Source organism: Somniosus microcephalus, chromosome 13 (genome assembly GCF_052327205.1).
Source record: "Somniosus microcephalus isolate GS21.2 chromosome 13, FLI_Smic_1.0, whole genome shotgun sequence".
NCBI classification, from domain to species: domain Eukaryota; kingdom Metazoa; phylum Chordata; class Chondrichthyes; order Squaliformes; family Somniosidae; genus Somniosus; species Somniosus microcephalus.
The window spans coordinates 172,108,252-172,121,629 of NC_140999.1; positions in this window are offsets into that span (position 1 = coordinate 172,108,252).

A 13,378-nucleotide genomic window follows, 5' to 3' on the forward strand; every position below is an offset into this window, starting at 1 on the left:
ATCAATGGTGACCCCCAGGATGTTGATGGTGGGGGATTCGACCATGGCAATGCCGTTGAATGTCAAGGGGAGGTGGTTAGACTCTCGCTTGTTGGAGGTAGTCATTGCCTGACACTTCTGTGGCGCGAATGTTACCTGCCACTTATCAGCCCAAACCTGAACGTTGTCCAGGTCTTGCAGCATGCGGGCATGGACTGCTTCATTATCTGAGGAGTTGTGAATGGAACTGAACACTGTGCAGTCATCAGCGAACATCCCCATTTCTGAACTTATGTTGGAGGGAAGGTCATTGATGAAGCAGCTGAAGATGGTTTGGCCTTGGACACTGCCCTGAGGAACTCCTGCAGCGATGTCCTAGGGCTGTGATGATTTCTCTGACTGTAATATATGTTGGTAGAACAAATGAAGGACAGAGACATGATAGCCTTGATTTTCATTGGGCCGTGAGGCTGGCTTTTAGGCGTGTGAGGGGTTAAAATCGCAAAACCTGGGGGTCGGGACCCCCCCCACCTGATTCCCGCCTCCACGCCATTTTAACCTAGGTGTCGTAAAACGTGCCTGGTGGGGATCACGCCTGTGAAACCTGGCGTGAACACTATTAGCTTGCTGACTATCAGCTGCAGGTCAACCATTAAAGAGGAGATTTGATCGGTCATCATTTGCAGGTGGCAGGACTTTGTTGTTTCAGGCCTGGGGAACTTTTACCAGGCTTAACCACACCTGTTGAAGGTTGGAGCCTCACACACATCTCCAGTGTGAACTCCTGGGAAACCCCTCTCGCCACCCTCACTCAGCGCTTCCTCAGCGGAGGCATATGCCAGAAGCATGGGAGCCATTTATTTCCTTCCCTTCTGGGCATTAGATGAGCTTGAACACCAGCCGCGGCACCAGCAGAACCAGGAACAACAGCAGCAGCAACAGGAGTGCCAGGCTGCTGCTTACCTACCTGAAGCTGCACAGGCCAGAAGGGGCCAGCACTTGGAAGTGGCTTGAAAGCACCTTGCTGCACATCATGGGGCCATGGGCACCCATATCTGCACTGGCAGCCCTACTCGGAAGGACTTTCATGAAGGTCTGGTTTCTCTGTTCAATAGATGCCCATCGCTCCTCAAGAGATGTCATTCTATTATGAGCACTCACCATGTTTTCCATACCCTGGCGACTTATCTCCTCCATGGAGGTTGCCATCCTTTCCATGGTGATGCGTTCATGCGCCAATGACTCCACAAATGCTCTGCTCATGGTCGCTATGGACTCCTCCATTCACTCCACACTCACATCGACCCTGGAGACAAAACCTGCCAGAGACTCCTGCATCTGTTCCTGGAGTTCCAGCCCTGCTGATCTTCTGGATGGACCCAGAGGCAGAGGGTCGACATGCAGCTGAGCCGAGCTGGCAGGGTCCTGCACCCTCCGACTAGCACTCTCCACTGCTGTCCCTGTCTCCACAATGTACTGATGCTCACTTGTGAGCTGTGATACACCAGGTGACAACAGTACTCTATGTCCTGAAGGTCCCACCGAAGTGTGAGTGTCTGCGCTGGTGCTGGGTGCGCTGAATTCTGCGGACGCTGCGCCCTCAGAGGTTGCGCCCTCTTCCTCCTGGACAGTGGGGATGGGGGCTCTCGATGGTCCTGTGGGGGAGTGAAGGAAAGAGCTGGAGATGTGAGGACAAGGTTACATGCACATTGCATATTGCAGATGATCATAGGTCCATCTGTTACAGCTTCAGAATCATTATCAGCGACTCATGCAATGTCAATGAGAGAGATGGAAAACTATTCTGTCACCAGCATGCTGTGATGCACCCGTCTGTCCGTCCCCCACTTGCGCCTCATCCTCCAGTCCTGCGATCTCCAGGATCACCTCCTCCCAGGGGGTGAGGTGGGCTACTGATGGTGGCCCTCCTTCTGTCCTCGCTTGTTCTCTTTTATTGTGAGCTCTCTTTTCCTGCACTGCAACCACGTTCTTCGTGTGAGCCCCAAGGAGTTGACTTGACCTGCCACCTGTAGCCACACAGCCTTGGTCTGACTGGGAGGCCTCTTCCTCCCTGAAGAAGGGAACAGGACCTCCCTGTGGGCCCTAGCACCATCCAGTAATGCCTGGAGTGAAGCCTCATCAAATTTTGGGGCAGATCTGGCCCTCCCACTGGCCGTTGCTCCTGCAGGCTCCTGTGCCATCTTAATGGTGAAGTTTGGGAGCCTGCAGAGGAAGCAAGGCTTGCTGTGGACCTTAGAAGCAGCAGCAATAATGACGTCATATTCTGCGACTTTCTGACTGGAAATACTCAATTGCCAAGGCTTCCCACACGCTGGAAATCAATTGGCCAATTGAGTTAAAATTGCATCAATCTCACAGACCCATTTAGAATCGTGTCGGAAACACCAAATTCGGGGAACCCGCCAATTCCCCGCACCTGAGTTAAAATCGACCCCGATGAGTTGCTTGTCAAGGTGCTTGTTTACTAGGTCAGAGAGAACTGAGCATGCTCACTTTAATCCATGTGATAATACATTACACTGCTTTCCCTAAAAAAAATATGTATTCCCCTCTCAAATACCACCAACTATGGTCCCACCTTTCCCAGCATTACATGTACCACAGAACAAAAACTCCTGGCTTTTTAAAAAGATGAACTACAAATCCAGTTTAATAACAGGTTTGTGGAGCCTTCCTGATCTCCTTACAAAATGTTTGGTGTTGAACCATGGAATGAAATCTGTTTGTCTTGATCCTGTATTCGTTTTGCACTCATGTATATTACCCTCCCCCACTGTGTATAGTTTCACTTCCTCTTTTCCGACTAACCTGGGAGGTTCCAGGTCTTGGCTCTTGGCTCCGCCCCTGACTTCTCTTACATAAAGATCCCAGGATCTGTATGACTCATTCCTGTGAACCAGTCGGCGTGTTGAGATGTTAGCTCTGATCTTAGTGATTAAAAGCCAACTTGTTTGAGTCTATAACTTCTAGTTTTGTGGTTATTGAAGGCCCATCAATTTTAATCACTAAAGAATACTAGGATGGATCGACTCCTAAAACCAGAGCGTCTGGACTTGGATCCACATTCTGCTGAAGCATCAAATCAATTTGGACACTGGCTCAAATGCTTCGAACTCTTCGCGGGGGCCTCATCCGCTAGCGAGGTAGATAAACTGAGTCTACTGACTACTCGCGTAAGTCATCGGATTTATTCGTTCATCCGGGATGCCACCTCTTACACGGAGGCCATCACTATCCTGAAGGCCCAATACCAGAGGCCGGTAAATGAAGTGTATGCCAGACATCTGCTGGCTACACGCAGGCAGCGACCAGAGGAATCAATGGACGATTTCTTACAGGGCCTAAAGGACCTGGTCCGGGACTGTAACTGCAAGGCCATGACGGCCAACGCGTACTCTGACGAATTGGTCCGCGATTCCTTCATCACGGGCCTCAAATCGAATTATATCCGACAGAGACTGCTGGAGAAGGAAGTCCTGGACTTAAAAAAGGCAGTGGCCACTGCGCGATCGCTGGACGTGGCCCAGAAAAACTCTGACTCTTATTCTTCCGGCCATGCGGCCCTCACCGCCTCGTGCGCGCCGAGGGAGCCGCCATCTTGGAATCAGCCATCTTCCCCATCCAGGTCTCAGACCAGCTCTACGCCGCCGGAGTCCCCACACAGAAGTTCACCCAGGAGTCCTACTACAGCGGCAATGTCTCGAGGCCCGAAATGCTACTTCTGCGGCCAGGCCAAGCACCCCAGACAATGATGCCCAGCGAAGGATGCTACATGCTTCAAATGTAAGAAAAAGGGGCATTTTAGCAAAGTCTGCAGGGGGAATCCGATTTCCAACTCTGTCACCGCCTCGTGCGTGCCGTGCGGGCCGCCATCTTGGGATCCGCCATCTTTTCCCGACTCAACGGCCGCCCAGGGCCCAACAGTGGCTTCGATCACGGTGGATCAATCCAGGCCACACCCGTTGACAAAATCCATGATGGACATACAGGTAAATGGGAATTTAACGAAATGTTTAATTGACTGTGGGAGTACCGAGAGTTTTATCCACCCTAGCCTGGTACGGCGGCACTCATTAACGGTAACCCCTACACGGAGCAGAATTGCTATGGCTGCTAAGCCCCACACTTCGGACATTTTGGGCTACTGTGTGGTAACACTGACTGTAAAAGGCACGGACTACAAGGATTTTAAACTCCTCGTGATGCCAGAACTCTGTGTTAATGTAATCTTGGGCCTGGACTTCCAGTGCCACCACGAAAGTGTCACGCTACCATATGGCGAGTCCCAGCCGCCACTCACAGTCTGTGGCCTATCAACCTTAAAAATCAGCCCGCCCTCTTTATTCGCTAATCTCGCTCCGAACTGTAGGCCCATAGCGACCAAAAGTAGACGGTACAGCCTGGAAGACAGACACTTTATCAAGGCGGAAGTGGACACACTCCTGCGGGAAGGCATTATTGAATGCAGTACCAGCCCGTGGTGTGCCCAAGTAGTCATAGTTAAAAATAGCGAAAAGAAACAGATGGTAATTGACTACAGCCAGACTGTTAATATTTATACCCAGCTGGACGCCTACCCTTTACCCCGCATATCAGAAATGGTCAACTAGATTGCGCAGTACCGAGTCTTCTCGACTATCGACCTCAAATCCGCGTATCACCAGCTCCCCATTAGAACGGAGGACCGCCCATACACCGCCTTTGAGGCGAATGGGCGCCTCTACCATTTTCTCAGAGTGCCCTTCGGGGTAACAAATGGGGTCTCGGTCTTCCAACGTGAGATGGACCGCATGGTTGACGAGAATAAACTACAAGCTACCTATCCCTATCTGGACAATGTCACTATCTGCAGGCACAACCAGCAAGACCACGATCTAAATCTTGCGAGATTTTTAAAAACTGCCCTAAAGCTGAATCTAACCTACAACGAAGACAAATGTGTCTTCAACACAACCCGTCTCTGTATCCTCGGCTGTGTGGTGGAAGATGGGGTAATTGGACCGGACCCTGACCGATTACGCCCCCTAAAGGAACTGCCCCTGCCACACAATCCCAAAGCTTTAAAAAGGTGCCTGGGATTTTTTTTGTATTATGCCCAATGGGTGCCCAATTACTCTGATAATGCCCGACCCCTCATTAAATCGACGTCCTTCCCACTATCAGCTGAAGCTCGGGAGGCTTTCACCAGTATTAAACAGGACATTGAAAGGGCTGCAGTGTGTGCAGTGGACGAATGCATTCCCTTTCAAGTCGAAAGTGATGCGTCAGACTTTGCCTCAGCTGCGACCCTCAATCAGGCTGGGAGACCAGTGGCCTTCTTCTCCCGAACCCTTCAGGGACCTGAAATCAGGCACTCTTCTGTCGAGAAGGAGGCACAGGCTATAGTGGAGGCAGTGCGGCACTGGAGACACTACCTAGCTGGCAAACGTTTCACCCTGCTCACCGACCAGCGGTCGGTGGCTTTCATGTCTAATAACAAACAAAGGGGGAAAATCAAGAATGACAAAATACTCAGGTGGAGGATCGAACTATCCACGTTCGACTATGATATTATGTACAGGCCGGGAGCCCTTAATGAACCCCCAGACGCCCTATCGCGGGGAATGTGTGCCAGCATTCATACGGACAAATTACAGGGTCTCCACAACGGCCTCTGTCACCCAGGGGTCACCCGACTATACCATTTTATAAAGTCCCGCAATCTGCCCCACTCCATCGAGGAGGTCAGGGCAATGACCAGAGCCTGCCGCATCTGTGCGGAATGCAAGCCTCGTTTCTACAGGCCTGACCGTGCACACCTTATCAAAGCCACACGGCCATTCGAGCGCCTAAGTCTGGACTTCAAGGGACCCCTTCCCTCTGCCGACCGTAACGTGTACTTCCTCAATATCATTGATGAATATTCCTGCTTCCCCTTCGCCATTCCCTGCCCAGACATGACCAGTGCCACGGTCATCAAGTGTCTCTGTAATCTATTCTGCATGTTTGGCATGCTGAACTACATACACAGCGATAGGGGGACGTCATTCATGAGTGACGAGCTGCGCCAGTTCTTGCTCTCGAAGGGGATAGCCACTAGCAGAACCACTAGCTACAACCCCCGGGGTAATGGGCAAGTGGAAAGGGAGAATGCTACTGTTTGGAAGGCTGTCACGTTAGCCTTAAAGTCAAAAGGCTTTCCGACCTCCCGCTGGCAGGAAGTCCTCCCAGGCGTGCTCCACTCCATAAGGTCTCTGTTATGTACTGCCACTAACGCTACCCCTCACGAAAAGATGTTCGTTTTCCCCCGGAAATCCACCTCGGGCATATCTCTACCCGCGTGGCTGACGTCTCCGGGGACAGTACTATTGCGGAAGCACGTGAGAGGCCATAAAACGGACCCCCTTGTGGAAAAGGTACAGCTCCTCCATGCAAACCCTCAGTACGCCTATATCGAATACTCTGATGGGCGAGAGGACACTGTTTCCATAAAAGACCTCGCTCCCTCGGGGAGCGGAGAGAACGATGGGAAACTACCCGATGAAGACCTACACTACAAAGAGACAGGACGCCCAGAGGTATCAATACCCAACTTTAACCTGGAGGACACTGCAGATAACCTGGAAGACACTGCGGAGGCCCGGACAGCGGAGGAACCAGAATCCACTCCCCTAGAGGCACCCCAACTGGCTTTGCGCCGATCACTGAGAACTGCAAAACCTCCTGACAGACTCACTTATACCAACTTTTAAGAAACATCACCCCGATGGACTAAATCTATAGAAGGGGTGAATGTAATGAAATCTGTTTGTCTTGATCCTGTATTCATTTTGCACTCATGTATATTACCCTCCCCCACTGTGTATAGTTTCAGTTACATAAGAACATAAGAACATAAGAAATAGGAGCAGGAGTAGGCCAATCGGCCACTCGAGCCTGCTCCGCCATTCAATAAGATCATGGCTGATCTGATCCTAACCGCCAATCCACTATCACAGAACCATCTCCTGAATCTAACAGAATTAGACACATGAAATAGGAGCAGGATCAGGCTACACGGCCCCTGGGCCCGCTCCGCTACCCACAGGGCCATGACCGATCCGAACCTAGACTCATGTCCAAATTCCTGCCCGCTCCCCGTAACCCTTAATTCCCTTTACTTCTAGGAAACTGTCTATTTCTGTTTTAAATTTATGTAATGATGTAGCTTCTACAGCTTTTTGGGGCAGCATATTCCATGGACCTACCACCGTCTGAGTGAAGTAGTTCCTCCTCATCTCAGTTTTGAAAGAGCAGCCCCTTATTCTAAGACTATGCCCCCTAGTTCTAGTTTCACCCATCATCGGGAACATCTTCCCCGCATCCACCCGATCCAACCCCTTCACAATCTTATATGTTTCAATAAGATCGCCTCATTCTTCTGAACTCCAATGAGTAGAGTCCCAATCTACTCAACCTCTCCTCATATGTCCATCCCCTCATCCCCGGGATTAACCGAGTGAACCTTCTTTGTACTGACTCGAGAGCAAGTATGTCCTTTCTTAAGTATGGACACCAAAACTGTACGCAGTATTCCAGGTGCGGTCTCACCAATACCTTGTACAACTGAAGCAATACCTCCCTATTTTTATATTCTATCCCCCTAGCAATGAAAGCCAACATTCCATTGGCCTTCTTAATCACTTGCTGCACCTGCATACTAACCTTTTGAGTTTCGTGCACCAGGACCCCCAGATCCCTTTGTACTTCAGTACTTTCCAGTTTCTTGCCATTAAGATAGTAACTTACTCTACGATTTTTCCTGCCAAAGTGCATAACCTCACACTTTCCAGTATTGTATTCCATCTGCCAAATCTCTGCCCACTTACTTAGCCTGTCTATGTCCCCTTGCAGGTTTTTTATGTCCTCCTCACTCACTACTTTCCCTCCCATCTTAGTATCATCTGCAAACTTTGATATGTTACACTCGGTCCCCTCCTCCAAATCGTTAATATAGATTGTAAAGAGTTGGGGACCCAGTACTGACCCCTGCGGAACACCACTAGTTACTGATTGCCAGTCTGAGAATGAACCATTTATCCCAACTCTCTGCCTTCTGTTAGATAGCCAATCCTCTATCCATGCCAGAATATTACCCCCAATCCCGTGATTTTTTATCTTAAGCAATAATCTTTTGTGTGGCACCTTGTCAAATGCCTTTTGGAAGTCTAAATACACTACGTCCACTGGTTCCCCTTTATCCACCCTATATGTTACTTCCTCAAAGAACTCCAGCAAATTTGTCAAACATGACTTCCCCTTCATAAAACCATGCTGACTTTGTCCTATTAAATTATGATTATCCAAATGCCCTGTTACTGTCTCCTTAATAATGGACTCCAAAATTTTACCTACCACAGATGTTAGGCTAACCGGTCTATAGTTTCCAGCCTTCTGTCTACCGCCCTTTTTAAATAAGGGTGTTACATTAGCAGTTTTCCAGTCTGCCGGGACCTTTGCCGAGTCCAGGGAGTTTTGGAAAATTATTACCAATGCATCCACAATCCCTACCGCCACTTCCCTCAAGACCCTAGGATGTAAGCCATCAGGTCCAGGTGATTTATCCGCCTTGAGTCCCATTATTTTACCGAGTACCACTTCCTTAGTGATTTTGATCGTGTTTAGCTCCTCCCCCCCTTTAGCCCCCTGTTTGTCCAGTGTTGGGATATTCTTAGTGTCTTCTACTGTAAAGACTGATGTAAAATATTCATTCAGTGTTTTTGCCATCTCCATATTTCCCACCATTAATTTCCCGGTCTCATCCTCTAAGGGACCAACATTTACTTTAGCCACCCTTTTCTTTTTATATAACTATAAAAACTCTTACTATCTGTTTTTATATTTTTTGCTAATTTACTTTCATAATCTATCTTCCCTTTCTTAATCAATCTTTTTGTTATTTTTTGCTGTCTTTTAAAGTTTTCCCAATCCTCTATCCTCCCACTAGATTTGGTTACCTTATATGCCCTTGTTTTTAGTCGAATACTGTCCTTAATTTCTTTACTTAGCCACGGATGGCTGTCTTTTCTTTTACACCCTTTTCTTCTCAGTGGAATATTTTCTTTTTGGAAGTTGTAAAATAACTCCTTAAATGTACTTCCTCTTTCCCGACTAACCTGGGAGGTTCCAGGTCTTGGCTCTTGGCTCCGCCCCTGACTTCTCTTACATAAAGATCCCAGGATCTGTATGACTCATTCCTGTGAACCAGTCGGCGTGTTGAGATGTTAGCTCTGCTCTTAGTGATTAAAAGCCAACTTGTTTAAGTCTATAACTTCTAGTTTTGTGGTTATTGAAGGCCCATCAAACCAATTTTCAGGCTGTTTTGTTTTGGTTCTGAACTCAAAGAAATGTTTACCACCACTTTGTTTCCCCACTTGATACAACCTTGCTCACAAGACAATATAGTACGACGTTTATGGAATGGTTTCAACTGTGTCCAGGCACTGATCAGTCCATCCATTCAAGGTGTTTTCATACACTCTTTCCCGTACTGAGTCCTTTTGAGTCTCATTTGCAACCTCAGTTGCATTCACGAGAAAGTCTTTGTCATCTGCACCTAGTGTGAAAACCTCAACTTCATTCCCAACACATGAGTCCTCATGTGGCAATCTGGACAAAGGCATCTGCGATTCCATTCTGCTTTGAAGTGCGATATTCAATATTTTGACAACAACACTGCCCAATGTTGCATTCTTGATGCGGCCATTGCAGGGATGGCAGATGTGGGCCCCAATATTACTTGGAGCGGTTTGTGATCAGTTATAAGGATAAACTTTCTGCTGATCAGGAACTGTTGGAATTTCTTGATTCCAAACACTATGGCGAGTGGTTCCTTTTCAATTTGCATGTGGTTTCTTTTGCTCTTTGTGAGGGTTCGTGATGCGACGCAATTGGTTTCTCTTGGCCGTCATCTGTTACTTGGCTTATGACAGCTCCCACACCATAGCTAGAAGCATCACATGCTAACTTAAGCTCATGCTTTGTGTCGGACACAAGTAGAGCATCGCTAGAGAGACTTCTTTTACAAGCGTCATAAGCTTCCTGTTGTGCTTTTGTCCAATTCCACTGGACATCCTTCTTGAGGAGCTCGTGCAATGGAGCAAACATGGTTGCTAACTCAGGTAAGAAATGTGCATAGTACTGGACCATTCCAAGGAAAGATTTTAACTCAGACATGTTCTGTGGCTTTGGCGCATTGATGACAGCATCAACTTTCTCCTTAACTGTTTGCAAGCCATTTGCATCGACTTTCAGACCAAGGTACACACCCTTGGGCTGCACAAAAGCACATTTGTTCCTTTTCAATTTGACATTGTGGTAATTCATCCTTTAGAATCATAGAACTCTAAAATGGTTACAGCACAGAAGAAGGCCATTTGGACTGTCAAGCCCATGCCGGCTCTCTGCAAGACCACTTCAGCTAGTCCCACTCCCCCATCCTTTCCCCGTAGCCCTGCAATTTTTTTCCCCTCAGGTACTTATTCAATTCCCTTTTGAAAGCCACGTTTGAGTCTGCCTCCACCATCCTTTCAGGCAGTGCATTCCAGATCCTAACCACTCGCTGCGTAAAAAGTTTTTCCTCATGTCGCCTTTGATTCTTTTGCCAATCACCTTAAATCTGTGTCCTCTGGTTCTCGACCCTTCCACCAATGGGAACAGTTTCTCTCCATCTACTCTGTCCAGACCCCTCATGATTTTGAACACCGCTATCAAATCTCCTCTCAATCTTCTCTGCTCCAAGGAGAACAACCCCAGCTTCTCCAGCCTATCCACGTAACTGAAGCCCCTCATCCCTGGAATCAGTCTCGTAAATCTTTTCTGCACCCTCTCTAAGGCCTTCACATCCTTCCTAAAGTGCGGTGCCCAGAATTGGACACAATACTCCAGTTGAGACCGAACCAGTGTTTTATAAAGGTTCATCATAATTTCTTTGCTTTTGTACTCTATACCTCTATTCATGAAGCCCAGTATTCCATATGCTTTTTAAACTGCTTTCTCAACCTGCCCTGCCACCTTCAACGATTTGTGTACATATACCCCCAGGTCTCTCTGTTCATACACCCCCTTTAGGATTGTACCCTTTGGTTTATATTTCCTCTCCTCGTTCTTCCTACTAACATGTATCACTTCGCACTTTTCTGCGTTAAATTTCATCTGCCACGTGCCCGCCTATTTCACCAGCCTGTCTATGTCTTCTTGAAGTCTAGCACTATCCTCCTCACTGTTCACTATACTTCCAAGTTTAGTTTCATCTGCAAATTTTGAAATTGTGCCCTGTACTCCCACGTCCAAGTCATTAATATATATCAAGAAAAGCAGTGGTCCTAGTTCCGATCCCTGGGGAACACCACTGTATACCTTCCTCAAGTACGAAAAACAACCGTTCACCACTACTCTCTGTTTCCTGTCACTTAGCCAATTCCGTATCCATGCTGTCACTGTCACTTTTATTCCATGGGCTTCAACTTTGCTGGTAAGTCTATTATGTGGCACTTTAGCAAATGCCTTTTGTAAATCCATGTACACCACATGAACCGCATTGCCCCCATCAACACTCTTTGTTACCTCATCAAAAAACTTGATCAAGTTAGTTTAACACGATTTGCCTTTAACAAATCCATGCTGGCTTTCCTTAATTAATCCACACTTGTCCAAGTGACTGTTAACTTTGTGCCTGATTATCATTTCCAAAAGCTTCCCCACTGCCGAGGTTAAACTGACTGGCCTGAAGTTGCTGGGTTTATACTTACACCCTTTTTTGAACAAGGGTATGACATTTTGCAATTCTCCAGTACTCTGGCACCACCCCCGTATCTAAGGAGGATTGGAAGATTATGGCCGGTACCTCTGCGATTTCTTCCTTAACCTCCCACAGCATCCTAGGATGCATCCCATCCAGTCCTGGTGACTTATCAACTTTAAGTTCAGACAGCCTTTCTAGTACCTCCTCTTTATAAATTTTTATCTCATCCAATAACTCCACTACCTTCTCTTTCACTATGACTTTGGCAGCATATTCTTCCTTGGTGAAGACAGATGCAAAATATTCATTTAGTACCTCAGCCATGCCCTCTGCCCACATGCATAGGTCTCCTTTTTAGTCCCTAATTGGCTCCACCTCTCCTCTTACTACCCATTTATTATTTATATGCCTATAGAAGACTTTTGAATTCCCTTTTAAGTTAGCTGCCAATCTATTCTCAGACTCTCTTTGCCCCTCTTTCTTTTTCATTTCCCCTCTACATGATCTACATAAATGATTTGGATGAGAATGTAAAAGGTATGATCAGTAAGTTCGCAGATGACACGAAAATTGGTGGGGTGGTAAATTGCGAGGAGGAAAGCCTCAGGCTACAGGACGATATAAACGGGTTGGTCAGATGGGCGGAAAAGTGGCAAATGGAATTTAACCCTGAAAAGTGCGAGGTGATGCATTTTGGACGGACAAATATTGCAAGGGAATACACAATGAGTGGTAGGGCCCTAGGAAGCACAGAGGGTCAGAGGGACCTTGGTGTACATGTACATAGATCCCTGAAGGCAGCGGATCAGGTAGATAAGGTGGTTAAAAAGGCATATGGGATACTTGCCTTCATTAACCGAGGCATAGAATATAAGAGCAGGGAGGTTATGATGGAGCTGTACAAAACGCTGGTAAGGCCACAGCTGGAGTACTGTGTGCAGTTCTGGTCGCCTCACTATAGGAAGGATGTGATTGCTTTGGAGAGGGTGCAGAGAAGATTCACCAGGATGTTACCTGGGATGGAGCATCTCAGCTATGAAGAAAGACTAAACAGGCTGGGGTTGTTTTCCTTGGAGCAAAGAAGGCTGAGGGGGGACCTGATTGAGGTGTACAAAATGATGAGGGGCATAGATAGGGTAGATAAAGAGGAACTTTTCCCCTTAGTAGGGGGGTCAATAACAAGGGGGCATAGATTCAAGGTAAGGGGCAGGAGGTTTAGAGGGGATTTGAGGAGGAACTTTTTCACCCAGAGGGTGGTTGGAGTCTGGAACTCACTGCCTGAAAGGGTGGTAGAGGCAGGAACCCTCACAACATTCAAGAAGCATTTGGATGAGCACTTGAAATGCCATTGCATACAAGGCTATGGACCAAATGCTGGAAAATGGGATTAGATTGGACAGGGCTTGATGGACGGCGCAGACACGATGGGCCGAAGGGCCTCTTTCTGTGCTGTATAACTCTATGACTCTATGACTCTGAACTTTCTATATTCAGCCTGATTCTCACTTGTATTCTCAACCTGGCATCTGTCGTATGCGCCCTTTTTTCTGCTTTACAGGAAACTTTGTGATATCCGGCACCGACGGGACCGAGCTGTTGCCATCCCATCAAAACTGC